The sequence below is a fragment of the Lactuca saligna genome, chromosome 3 (assembly GCF_052625555.1).
Source record: "Lactuca saligna cultivar CGN05327 chromosome 3, ASM5262555v1, whole genome shotgun sequence".
In the NCBI taxonomy this organism is placed as follows: Eukaryota; Viridiplantae; Streptophyta; class Magnoliopsida; order Asterales; family Asteraceae; genus Lactuca; species Lactuca saligna.
This window is the reverse complement of record NC_136419.1, coordinates 125,534,439-125,547,772: the sequence shown is the minus strand read 5'-3', so window position 1 is coordinate 125,547,772 and position 13,334 is coordinate 125,534,439.

Genomic DNA, 13,334 nt, shown 5'->3' with positions numbered 1-13,334 from the left:
TATATAGTGGGTTTAGTTTTCCCTGCTTCCCAAAACGGATCATCCCTTTCCAGGGAAAAACCTTTAGTAGCATTCGATCTCTAACTTGGAATTCCATAGGCTTTCACCATTTGTCAACATAGCTCTTTTGTCGGTGTTGCGATGCTTGAAGTCGAGCTCTGATTGGGACTATCTTTTCTCTAGTCTCTCGAATGATTTCTGGTCCTCTGAGAGTACTGTCTAGTGATTGTCTCTTTTCTAGTTAGGTGTCATGCACCTCAGCCCAGCATAGCGGCGATCTGCATTTGCGACCATATAAGGCCTCAAAAGGAGCAACCTTGATACTTGTGTGATAGATATTATTGTATGAGAATTCATTCAAAGGCATGTGGGTATCCCATGACTTTCCGAAATCAATCACACAGACTCAGAGCATGTCTTCGAGTGTTTGGACGGTTCGTTCTCTTTGGCAATCGGTTTGAGGGTGGTAAGCAGTGCTCATGTCTACTTGTGTTCCTAATGCCTTCTGAAGCGATTAACAAAATCATGGAGTAAATCTACTATCTCGATCTGAGATAATAGACACTAGCACCCCATGAATGTTGGGGTTTATAAAAAACAAACAATCCTATGTGTGCATGCAACCCTAATTTGAGGATCTATGTTTTCACTATTAGATATACAAGCATTGAACACAAAAACTAGAAACCCTAGGAGGCACATGTAATTTTGAAAATAACATATAATTAGGGTTAGGATACATACTTTTATTTTTATATTGAAATAACAATCAAATTCTTGAAGATCTTGAATTTTGGTAGCAAGCGCCAAAAGTGTCGCGCCTCTAATTGCTTACAAACAAACCTAGCAACCAAGGATTACTATGGAGAGAGAAGAGAAGTGGAAAGTTCGGCCCTAGCCTCTCTTGGAGTGCCCTCTACGAAATCCAACCCTATAAGGGTTTATATAGGTGATAAGGAAGGTTTAGGATAAGGAAGGTGTATCTTAGATAACCCTAATCCCTTAACTTCCTCCCTAAGGCTTCCACGGCACCCTTAGAGCCCAAGGAAACACTAGGACACTCTAGATTTCGTTCCATCCCTCTAAGAGAGGTTCTAGAATGATCAATGCTCAACTTCTGAACATTGTCACCTTTAGTCCCTGCAATATCAATTAATTCCTTTAATCCCAAAATTAATTCCAAATTAATTTCTGATTAAATATTAATTAAACAATATGATTTCTAATTAATGTATTCTATCCATAATACATTAATAAATTAATTTCTTAACCAAGTAATAAATTAATAAATCATTCTTCTCTCTCTCCAATAATAATCCTATTTAATTGCTAGGTGTGAAGGCAACCCAAAAGGACATTGCTACTATCAATTCAAGTACATACCAATTATAGTTATGGGCTTAGACACCTAATCCAACAATGAAGTCTTACGACCTGTTTGATGTAGACTCGTGTCAACATTTCCATCTTGTAAGATTCTTTTATTGGCAGGAAATGAGCATATTTAGTTAACCTATTGATGATTACCCAGATAGCATCCAATCCGTTTGCCGTCTTAGGTAATTTGGTTACGAAGTCCACAGTAATCCTTTCCCATTTCCACTAAGGTATTACTGGTTGTTGTAATAGTCCTGAGGGTTTTTGGTATTCCACTTTCACCTTGGCTCAAGTGAGATACTTGCCCACATAAGTGGCGATCTCTGCCTTCATATTTGGCCACCAATAGTGTTGTTTAATGTCCAAGTACATCTTATCCGAACCTAGATGGACGGAATATCGCGTTCTATGAGCCTTGTTCATAACTATCTCTCTGAATCCCCCAAGTTTAGGGTCTCAGATTTGATTCATGAATTAGTAAGTTCCGTCCTTCTTGTCTTCAAAATTTTGATCCATCCCACGTAGGGCTTCCTTCGCGGTATTCTCCGGATTTGAAGCCTTCAAGACCGGTTGTAGGTGTTGACTGTATTTGTTTTTGTTTAGAGGGTAGACGAGTGTGTGATCGATGAGAATAATTAAAAAGTTGACTAAGAATGGGTGGGAAACTCGATTCGTGGGGTCCATAAATGCACCAGGGGCATTTGTTAGACCGAAGGGTATCACGAAAAATTCGTAATGACCGTATCGAGTTCGAGAGGCATTTTTTGGAATGTCCTCTTCCCGAAGTCGGAGTTGATGATAGCCGGACCTTAGGTCTATTTTGGAGAAGTAACTAGCTCCTTGAAGTTGGTCAAATAGATCGTCAATCCGATGAAGTGGGTATCGGTTTTTGATAGTGAGCTTGTTTAAATCCCTATAATCAATGCACATTCTGAAGGGTCCATCATTTTTCTTGGCAAAAAAGACCGGAGCTCCCTAGGGTGAGAAGCTTGGTCGGATGAATCCCTTGCTCAACAGCTCGCTTAGTTGGCTGGATAACTCCTGCATTTCGGCGGGAGCTAACCTGTAGGGTGATTTGACAATTAATGTGGCTCCTGATATTAGGTCGATTCAGAATTCGACCTATCTTTTTGGGTGTATTCCCAGAAGGTCTTCTGGAAATTCATCTGGGAAGTCACATGTCATTAGGATGTGTTTAACATTCACTTATTCTCTGGTTTTATCCACAATGTGATCAAGGAAAGCGTAGTTCTTCTTGTGCATGCACTTTTGTGCCTTGATGCACGAGATAAGACGGATATTGGCTCCAGGTTTATCACCATAGATTATTAGAGTTTCATGGTTGGAGAGGTGAAGGCGAACGACCTTCTCGCGACACATAATACCAAGTCTATTTGAAAAGAGGTGAATGGGGGCTTAACCAATCCATGCCGATTACTGGCATCAAGTCTATTTGAAAAGAGTGATTGATTAGTGTTAATGTGCACCCTACATAGACATCTTTGGTTGTTTTAGTTTTTCTATTAGCCATTTCCATCGTGAAGGCTTCGTTGAGCTTCTGGGGTTGTTGATTTAGTAAGTGTTTAAATTTGTTACTAACGAAGCTTCGCTCATCACCACTGTCGAATAAGATGCATGTGAAAGTGTTGTTAAGTGGGAATGTACCAGTAACAACTGTCGGGTCTTGAATTGACTCACCTTGACCCAAAGTCAAGATCCTTCTTGATCCTCCTACCCCCTGGTTGCTGGATTTAGGGAAATTGCATTTGAGATGATCGGTTCCTCCACATCTGTAACAAGTGTGACTAACCTGAACGTTATTGTTGTTGTTGTTGTTGTTGTTGTTGTTGTTTGGCTGTTGGTTCTGTTGCGGTTGAGATCTGCAGTATCGGGCGGTGTGTCCTTTCTTGTTGTATTTATTGCAATACAGCTTTTGACAGGCTCCCTTATGATGGAAATTGCACTTGTTGCATTTTGGAAGGCTTCCAGCATATGGTCTCGCTGGTGTTGATGTAGTAGGTGTCATGGCCGCATGGACAGCAACAACATGTTGTTTCTTCGAGGATTCTTGAGTTGGATGTCCTTTTCTCTTGTGACAATCCAAAACTTTTATTTTCTAAATCCAATCAATCGAATCAAAAGTAAGACTTGTTTCTGCTATCTTTTAGCATTGTTAAGGATCTGTTTGAGTGTTTTAAGCCTAGTACATTCAAGGATTGTGTCTAGGGATGAGTTAACTTAAGTTTGTTGTGTTGCAATCGAGCCAGAAACTCCATCACAAGGAGTTCACGGCCGTAAACTAGAGTTTACGGCTGTAAACTAGAGTTTACGGCCGTAAACTCCATGTTGGCCGTGAACTGTTCCCTTAAGTATGAATTTCCTTCATTATTTCTTCATTTCTTACATCTTGAAGTCATGAACAACCAATTCACTCTCAAGTATCATCAAGAACACTTCCATTTCCCTTCGATTTTGTAAGTGATTCTTCCATTTACTCTTGATATCCTTCATGATTTAGTGAAACCCTTTGATTTCATCCATGAATTCAACTCTTTTTGGCTAGATATTGAAATCATCAACCTTTTCACCAAGAACACCAAGAATACCTACTTGTTCTTGGGCCGTGAACTCCATAAGGACCTTCAAAGTGTGAGTATCTCTTCTTGATGGGTTTTGAGCATTCTTACACTCCTAAGGTGTACATGCAACCTTAGAAACCTTGGATCTATGTTTTACTAAGATACATGCAAATTTGATTTTCCAAGGTTCTTAACCTATCTGTCATGGCATTGGGAACATGGAATGTAAAAGCTAGTAAGAAAACATACCTTTCTTGTTGCTTGGATTCCTTGAGAACCTTGTGAGCCTAGCACCTTAAGTGTGATGCCTCATATGTCTCACACAACACCACAACACTTGGAATAACCTTGAGAGAAGTTCACTAACTCACAAAATTCGGCTAGCCCTCTTTACTTGCTTGTAGTGGCCGATTATGCTAGACATGGGGTCTTTATATAGTTGTGTCATAAGTAGGGTTATACCATGTAAACCCTAATTGTCATGGCTTTCCATATTCCATGATCCATGGGTGTATAACCTCCATGGACTATCCATGGATCACCTTATGGGTTTTAACTCAATCCACACAAACCATGGATCATTAGCCCACTATAGAAGAATTGATGATTTACACAATCAGCCCCATATATTTAATTAGTCTCTTTTTTTATCACTTAATTAATTCCAATTAATTCTTTGATAAATACTAATTAAATAATATTATTAATATATTAGAACTTATAATATATTAATAACCTTAAGTGTCCTTTCTCTCATTTAGTTTATCCAAGTGTTGCAATGCCATGCAACCTAAATGGACCATGCTAATCAGGTCAAGTACATTCCAGGAATAGTTATGAACTTAGACACCTAATCCAACAGTCTCCCACTTGGATAAGTCTAATAACTATAACTGCAAGAATGGCTTCAGGAACTAATCAATAATTGTAGCTTTTCAAGGTCTCGCGGAACTGAGATGATGATGATATGCCATTTAAGATAAGTGATCATATAATCCTCTGTTCTAGATATCAGCCAGACAAATACATGGAACAATGTCTTAGTTATTGTCCAGCAGTTTGTTTCCCGATTTTCGATTTGTTTGACATAGAACTTAATTGAACACATCAATTTAGTTATGACCGGGCCCGATACATAGGTCAAAACAAAATCACCGAGAGGCCCAAATATCGCTTCTAATCCAAGAAGGAACAAATAAACTTCGACTCATATGCTTGTTCTACTACTTGTTGAATCATACACAAAGGCACATTTTATAACATTGAGTTACCAATGCGTTTTTGTGCAATCAATGTATAACCAACTCATAGTCAACAACTCATATCTCTAGGTTTGAATACTTATATGATATTACCGTATCACGATCACTCGAGATAAATTCCATGAAGTGATACAAGTGAGCGTGGGTTGAATCCAATACTTAGAACTTATGAGTACTCATGAGTGTTGTACCACCTCTTGCTATGTCCAACATCTTAGATATCTAGAAGCGAACTCATGACAGTCTTGATTCATATCTACTTCCAACATATGACCGACTGTGGAGAGTTTGAAGAATATTATATATACCATAACATAATTATTCTGGAAGTTAAAACGTGCAAAATGAAATGATAGTAAACGATTGACAGAACATAGCAACACTTTACTCATAAATAAATAACAACTATTATTTATCATCAAATGTCAATTACACTTTACAAATTTCAAAGTTATCTAACTTCTAAAACTAATATCATCCTTTACCTATGCGCCTCGCATGCTGAAGATGCTTAACCCTACCCAATCCCTTCGAGAGGGGATCTGTTGGGTTCTCATCTGATGATACCCTCTTTGCTACGAGGAGTCCTTCTTCTATTCGATGTCTGATGAAATGGTATTTTCTGTCGATGTTTCTGGATCTTCCATGATCCCTTGGTTCCTTAGCTAAGGCAACTGCACTTTCACTATCACATAAAATTTCCATAGGCTCCTTTATAGCTGGTACTACTCCAAGGTCTCCAATGAAGTTCTTCAGCCATGTTGCCTCCTTTGCTGCCTCCCTTGCTGCTATATACTCTGATTCGCAAGTTGAATCAGCCACTGTCTCCTGCTTGGCACTTTTCCAAGTAATTGCTCCTTCGTTTAAGGTAAAGAACCAGTCTGACTGAGAGCGGAAACTATCCCTATCAGTCTGGAAGCTAGCATCACTATACCCTACTACTCTCAAGTCATCAGTCCCACCGAGGGTAAGGACCCAACTCTTAGTCCTCCGCAGGTACTTGGGCATGTTCTTTACTGCTGTCCAGTGAGCCTTGCTAGGGTTCCCCTGATATCTGCTAACCGTGCTCAACATAAAGGCCACATTAGGATGAGTACAGGTCATAGCATACATGATCGAGCATAAAGCGGAAGCATAAGGTACTCGACTCATCTTAGCTATCTCAGCCTCTGTACTCGGACTTTGAGTCTTACTCAATCTAGCGTTACTCTGGATTGGTAACTCTTTTTTTTTGGAATTCTGCATGTTGAACCTATTCAACACCTTATCCAAGTAAGTACTCTGAGTAAGTCCAATTAGTCTTTTACTCCGATCTTTCAAAATCTTTATCCCTAGGATATAGGCAGCTTCTCCAAGGTGCTTAATAGCGAAACACTTCCTAAGTCAGGACTTTACTTCCTGCAGAGTTGGGATGTCATTTCCTATGAGTAGTATGTCATCCACATACAATACCAAAAATCTAACTATACTCCCACTAGCGTTGACATATACACAAGATTCATCTTCGCTCCTTGAAAAGCAAACTATTTGACTTTCTCATCGAAACAAAGATTCCATCTGCAAGGTGCTTGTTTTAAACCATAGATGTATTTCTCAAGCTTACACACTCTATTAGGGTACTCTGTACCGAAAAAACCCTCTGGCTAACTCATGTAAACATCCTCAACAACTTTCCATTAAGGAAAGCGGTTTTGACATCCATTTTCCATATTTCATAATCATGAAATGCAGCAACGGCTAACATAACCCTAATAGACTTAATCTTTGCAACTAGTGAAAAGGTCTCATCATAATCACCTCCCGGAGTTTGAGAAAAGCCCTTTGCAACTAGTCGCACCTTATAAGTGTGTACATTACCATCCATGTCGGTCTTCTTCTTGAAGATCCATTTGCACCCAACTGTCTTACGACCTGGTACATTGTCAACCAAGTGACAAACTTAATTTCCATACCTGGACTATATCTCGCTGTCCATAGCCTCTTTCTATTTGGCAGCCTCAGGGCTTTCCATAGCTTCCGTGTAGCTGTTAGGTTCATCCAGACTTACCAGTGTGTTATCACTGATAAGTGTATCACCTTCTGCAGTAATATGAAAACCGTAGTAATGCTCAGGTGCATTCCTAACTCTTGTGGAACGCCTCAGAGGTATAGACTCGTCAATCGGATCAACAGGAGTTTCCTCCTCAGGTTGACTGCTAGTGTTTAAGGTTCCTTCACGACTTGACTCTTGAATTTCTTCAAGGTCAATTTGCCTCCCACTGTTTCCTTGGCTTATGAACTCTGTCTCGCGAAAGACTACTCTCCTTGCTACAAAGATCACATTATCACTGGGTATGTCGAAGAGGTAAGTAAAGGATTTCTGTGGGTAACCGATGAAAATACACCTCTCACTTCGAGGTTCAAGCTTATCGTGAGTCCGCCTCACAAAAGCCTCGTAACCCAAAATCATGATGTGGTCAAGATTGAGAACTTTTCCAGTCCACATATCGTGAGGTGTTTTGGCAACCTTCTTTGTAGGGACTAGATTCGGGATATGGGCGGCAGTCTCTAAGGCATACCCCCAAAATGAGACTGGTAGCGAAGCTCGACTCATCATGGAATGCACCATATCCAACATGGTTCGATTATGCCTCTCATCCACACCATTAATCTGTGGTGTCTAGGGAGGTGTCAATTGTAAGACAATCCAACATTCCTTAATATAGTAGAGGAACTTTGTGCTAAGATACTCACCACCACGATCGGATCGAAGCATCTTAATGTTCCTGCTCAATTGATTCTCCACTTCCTGCTTAAACTCTTTGAACTTTTCAAAGGTTTCTGACTTATTCTTGATTAAGTAGACATATCCATATCTACTAAAATCATTAGTAAAAGTCACATAAAAGCGGTTAGCATCCCTTGTGGTAGTTCTGAAGGGTCCACACACATCCGTGTGCACCAAATTCAACAAATCTTCACCCCTAGCACAAGTACTAGTGAAGGGTGACCTTGTCATTTTTCCAAGTAAACAAGATTCACAACTATCATCCGATTTTAGGTCAAATGACTCAAAGACTCCATCCTTTTGGAGTTAGCCTATGTGTTTCTTACTTACATGTCCAAGACGACAATACCATAATGATGCTTTATCCAAGCTAGTGGTAGAATCAATACACAACACATTATTTCCTAGGTTATCTACAACCGACACTGCTTCATACACACCATCATAAGGTAAGGCTTTAAAATAAAGAACATTATTAAAGAAAAAATTAATACCACCACATTCATTATCAAAAGAAAAGGTAAAACCTTATTTGTACAAAGCATGAAAGGAAATAATATTTCTCGCCATTTCAGACGAGTAACAACATTTCTTCAAATCTAATGTTAACCCACTACTTAGCAACAAAGAATAAACTCCAATATTGGTGACAGGTGAAACTTTCCTATTCCCCATGATCAAGTTTATCTTCCCATGCTCCACATTCTCACTTCTTCTTAGTCCCTGCAAATCAGAACATATGTGAATACCACAACCTGTATCAAGGACCCCAAGAGTTAAAATAGGGTGAGTTATTAGACAATATAGTGTAAATACCTACATGGTTGGGTTTTACTTTCCCATCCTTAATATCTTGCAGATACTTTGCGCAGTTTCGCTTCTAGTGCGACTTTTCATGGCAATAGAAGCATTCAACCTCTTTTTGGTCAGCAGAAGGAGTGACAAAACCTTTCTTGGTTTCACTTGAAGAGGAGCCATCAAGAGACTTTCCCTTGGTACCCTTCGAAGGGGTTTTCCTCTTCTTCCATCTACTTTTCCCGATTGCCAAGATATGGGCAGAGTTAGGAGTAGGAGTAGGAGTGGTAACAACCGACTTACCTTTAAGACCACTTTCGGCGGTCTTCAAAAGTCCTTAAAGTTTGTTGAGGGTAACTTCCTCCTTGTTTATGTGGTATGTCATGCGGAATTGATCATAACATGAGGGTAAGGAGTGCAAAATGATGTCAATTGCTAACTCCTCAGGGAAGTTCACATTCAATTTCAGCAAACGGTCCATGAATCTTTGTATTTTCTGCATGTAGCCTGTGAGGGGTTCACCATCCTTCATTTGGGTTGTTATCATGGAGGAGATGATTTCATACCTCTTTTACGAGCACTCTGATGGCACCTTTCTATCAAATCCCGATGCATTTCAAAAGGTTAATAGTCCTCATAGGAATTTGGGAGTTCAACTGTCATTGTGGCCATCATGATACATGCCTCTTTGGTGGCATCTTTCTCATGAGTCCTAAAGTCATCGATGTCTTTGGGAGTAGTAGTAGACTCATCTATTTCCTTAAGCTCCTTGTCGAGGACATATTCCTTGTCCTCATACCGAGTGACCATCCTAATGTTCTTGATCTAATTCATAAAGTTGGATCCATCAAAGATGACTCTCCCACAAAGGTTCATGAGAGAGAAGGAGCCAGTAGGATTTGAGCCAGAAGCATCATTGTTGGAAGACATCTGAAAAGAAGAAAGACAAGTTTAGATTAGATATACATATAGTCCTTAATAAGACTCCCAAATGTAATATTAAGGCTAGGACCCACACAATATTTTATAACTTAGAGGAGGGATGCCGTAATCCAAGCTATAAAATATTTGAAGGTAGGTGAATGATGATTCACCAATTTCCACCATCAAAACGAAATGTATTATTAGGTTTTAATTGGTTTTAGAAACTTCTAGATTCTTTTGAGATTCATTGAACTTTTCAATGGCATGTTTCAATCTCGAGTGTGCCCTTCAAGTTTTGCGACTGGGATGCCGAGGATCACAAAACAAGATGTGAAGTAACCATGCAAATTACTTGGTACCCTTAATGTTTATCACTTAATCGATGTGTCGGTTAACCACACGTGCTCCACCGACCTATGATAAACCTTAAGCCACCCTTTTCCTACCTTGTTAAGTCCAGGTTAGTGTGCTGGTTAACCACACATGCTCCACTAACGACTTAAGCAAAGTGCAAAGTGTAATTTCATGGATTAGCACCTTATTCACATTTTCCTAAAGTAATTAAGATTGGGAATTTATAAAAAAAAAATTTAGTTACTTTACATTCATCATACTTTTAATGAGAATTTAAAGTCGTTGTCCTACCTGTTCAGCTAACGACCCTCCACCAATCAACGAAGCGGTGGGTGAGAGTGGTCACCTATTAAGCTGCCATTTTATAGGCAACAACGTTATACCCCCTTATAGACCGGCTTCGTGAATGAGGCCTACTAACGGTAAAACGACTTGTTCTTATACATATATATTATTAACTTATAATATTATAAAGTATAAGGGTTAAATTTTAAATTTTACTATTCTAGGCATTGGAACTAAAGTTTTTACTGTGAATTTACATGTTCCAAAAACTTGAGGGTAAGTTTTGTAACTTTCAAAACATTTCATCTTTCATAACTTATGAGTTAATGGTTTATTAAAATGAGTGACTTTTCAGTTTATGTAACCTATGAGTTTTTAATGGACTTTAAAAGATGTACTTTTGGTAATCCATAACTTGAGGACAAAGTATGGATTCCATTAAAACACATAATGATCAAGAATTATCAATAAACAATTTAGAAAATAATTCCCATGATCTTCTAAACTCATAAGTTCATGAACATTCATATCAAAATTTCAAGAATCATATTAAGACATATAAAACATGGAATTTTGATATTAGCCATTGTAAATGGATTAGCATAAACATTAAATCATCTAAATCAAGTTTTAAAACACCAAAATAGTTTAGGGTAATGTTTCTAGTTCATTTCCAGCAGCAAAACTCGAAATTCTGCACTCTGACATGCCAACTCATCAAAGACATGAACTGACTCAGCGAGTTGGTTGAAGGTTCGCATGGACTCGTTGAGTCCCCCCATGGACTCGGCGAGTTCACTCAGTAGAGTGCAAAAAACTTGAGTTTTTCAACAGTTTGTATCAAGTATCAAGCAAACAAGCCTAGACTCTAATACCACTGATGGGTTTTGAGCATTCTAACACTCCTAAGGTGTACATGCAACCCTAGAAACCTTGGATCTATGTTTTACTAAGATACATGCAAATTTGATTTTCCAAGGTTCTTAACCTATCTAGCATGGCATGGGGAACATGCAATGTAAAAGCTAGTAAGCAAACATACCTTTCTTTTTTGCTTGGAGTCCTTAAGAACCTTGTGAGCCTAGCACCTCAAGTATGATGCCTCAAATGTCTCACACAGTACCACAACACTTGGAATAACCTTGAGAGAAGTTCACTAACTCACAAAATTCGGCTAGCCCTCTTTTCTTGCTTGTAGTGGCTGATTTTGCTAGACATGGGGTCTTTATATAGTTGTGTCACAAGTAGGGTTATACCATGTAAACCCTAATTGTCATGGCTTTCCATATTCCATGATCCATGGGTTTGTAACCTCCATGGACTATCCATGGAGAACCTTATGGGTTTTAACTCAATCCACACAAACCGTGGATCATTAGCCCACCATACAATAATTGATGAGTTTTATAATCAACCCCATATATTTAATTAGTCTCTTTTTGATCACTTAATTAATTGTAAATTAATTCTTTGATCAATACTAATTAAATAACATTATTAATATATTAGAACTTATAATATATTAATAACCTTAAGTGTCCTTTCACTCATTTAGTCTGATCAAGTACATTCCAGGAATACTTATGAACTTAGACACCTAATCCAACACTTTTATCATCTAGTTATCCATGAGAAACACTTGATTCCTAACCATAAAAAAACATCTAGTTCATAAACTTCAGGAGTTTACGGCCGTAAACTCTTCCTATGGTCATAAACCCTTGTTAAGAGAATGATTCTGGCCATGAACACTTCTTAGATGCTTGTTAGGGCCACAAACCCTTCTTAAGATCATGCAGTTTTGGCCGTAAACTCACCCAGGGCCGTAAACACCCTTAGGTGTGGCCGTAAACTCTCTTTTGTCAATCATATGTGATTGATACACTCCATTGTGAGTGATTTCTAGTTCCTAGGAAGGTTTCCAACACATGATTAGTTGTTATATACACTAATCATATACATATATGTGTTATTATATGCTTATTAGGATCTGTTTGTGCTTGAGACTTCTCTTGGCATACTTCACAACCTATATCGATCTTTCGTTCGAATCACTCACTATATGTGAGTTCATACCCCTTTAACTTAACCTTTCATGGTTTTAAATGCATTTACAGGGGGTGGGTACTAGTAGAAAACATTATAGTTATATAATCAATCATATGTGATTTATAACTATCAAACAAAGGATTTCTTATACTTCAAAACTGTGTTATCAATCAAACTGTTTCAAATCATTTTATAACGGACATCAAGTCATCAATATTTATTTGAATATTTAAACTCTTTAAGTGTTTTACAAAACTATTTTATACTTATACATTGTTAAAATCATGTCTATATAGACATAGTTATATAAACAAGGTTTAAAGGGCTTAGGACTGATAACTCGCTTTATCTCCTTTTCCTTATTTGGATGTGGATTTAGGGTATCGGTTGTTTGTCCGAACGACGTTTCAATCTTAGTTATATTATATATATATATATATATATATATATATATATATATATGTATATATATAAGCGAATCAAATCAGTTCAATACCTTTGGGTAACAAAGGTGTACAAACATGATCAGTCATTCAATTTCAAAGTTTACTAGCAAACTATAATAGGTATAGTATAGAGGTTACTACTCACTATTTCTAAAACAATGAAAGTTACATGAGTTAGTTCTTACAAGAGTTAAACATACAATAACAAGAACAAAAAGGAAGATTCAATAACAATAACTAGATAACATTTATATGACACTACTTCACGGCATAGCAATATACTTGTTATGTTGTATTTTGTAACCAGAGCCTCCTGGAGGGTGAGCAGGCATTGTGTGTATAGATCTATACGAGACTGACACTCCCACATCCCAACTGTTAGCTACACTTCGACAGACACGCCAAGGGGTGACAAATGTCACATCAGTTTTGGCACCTGCAGGTCGTTGTGTTAACCACCCGTCAATCTGTATGGTTACAACCACATCAGATCGAA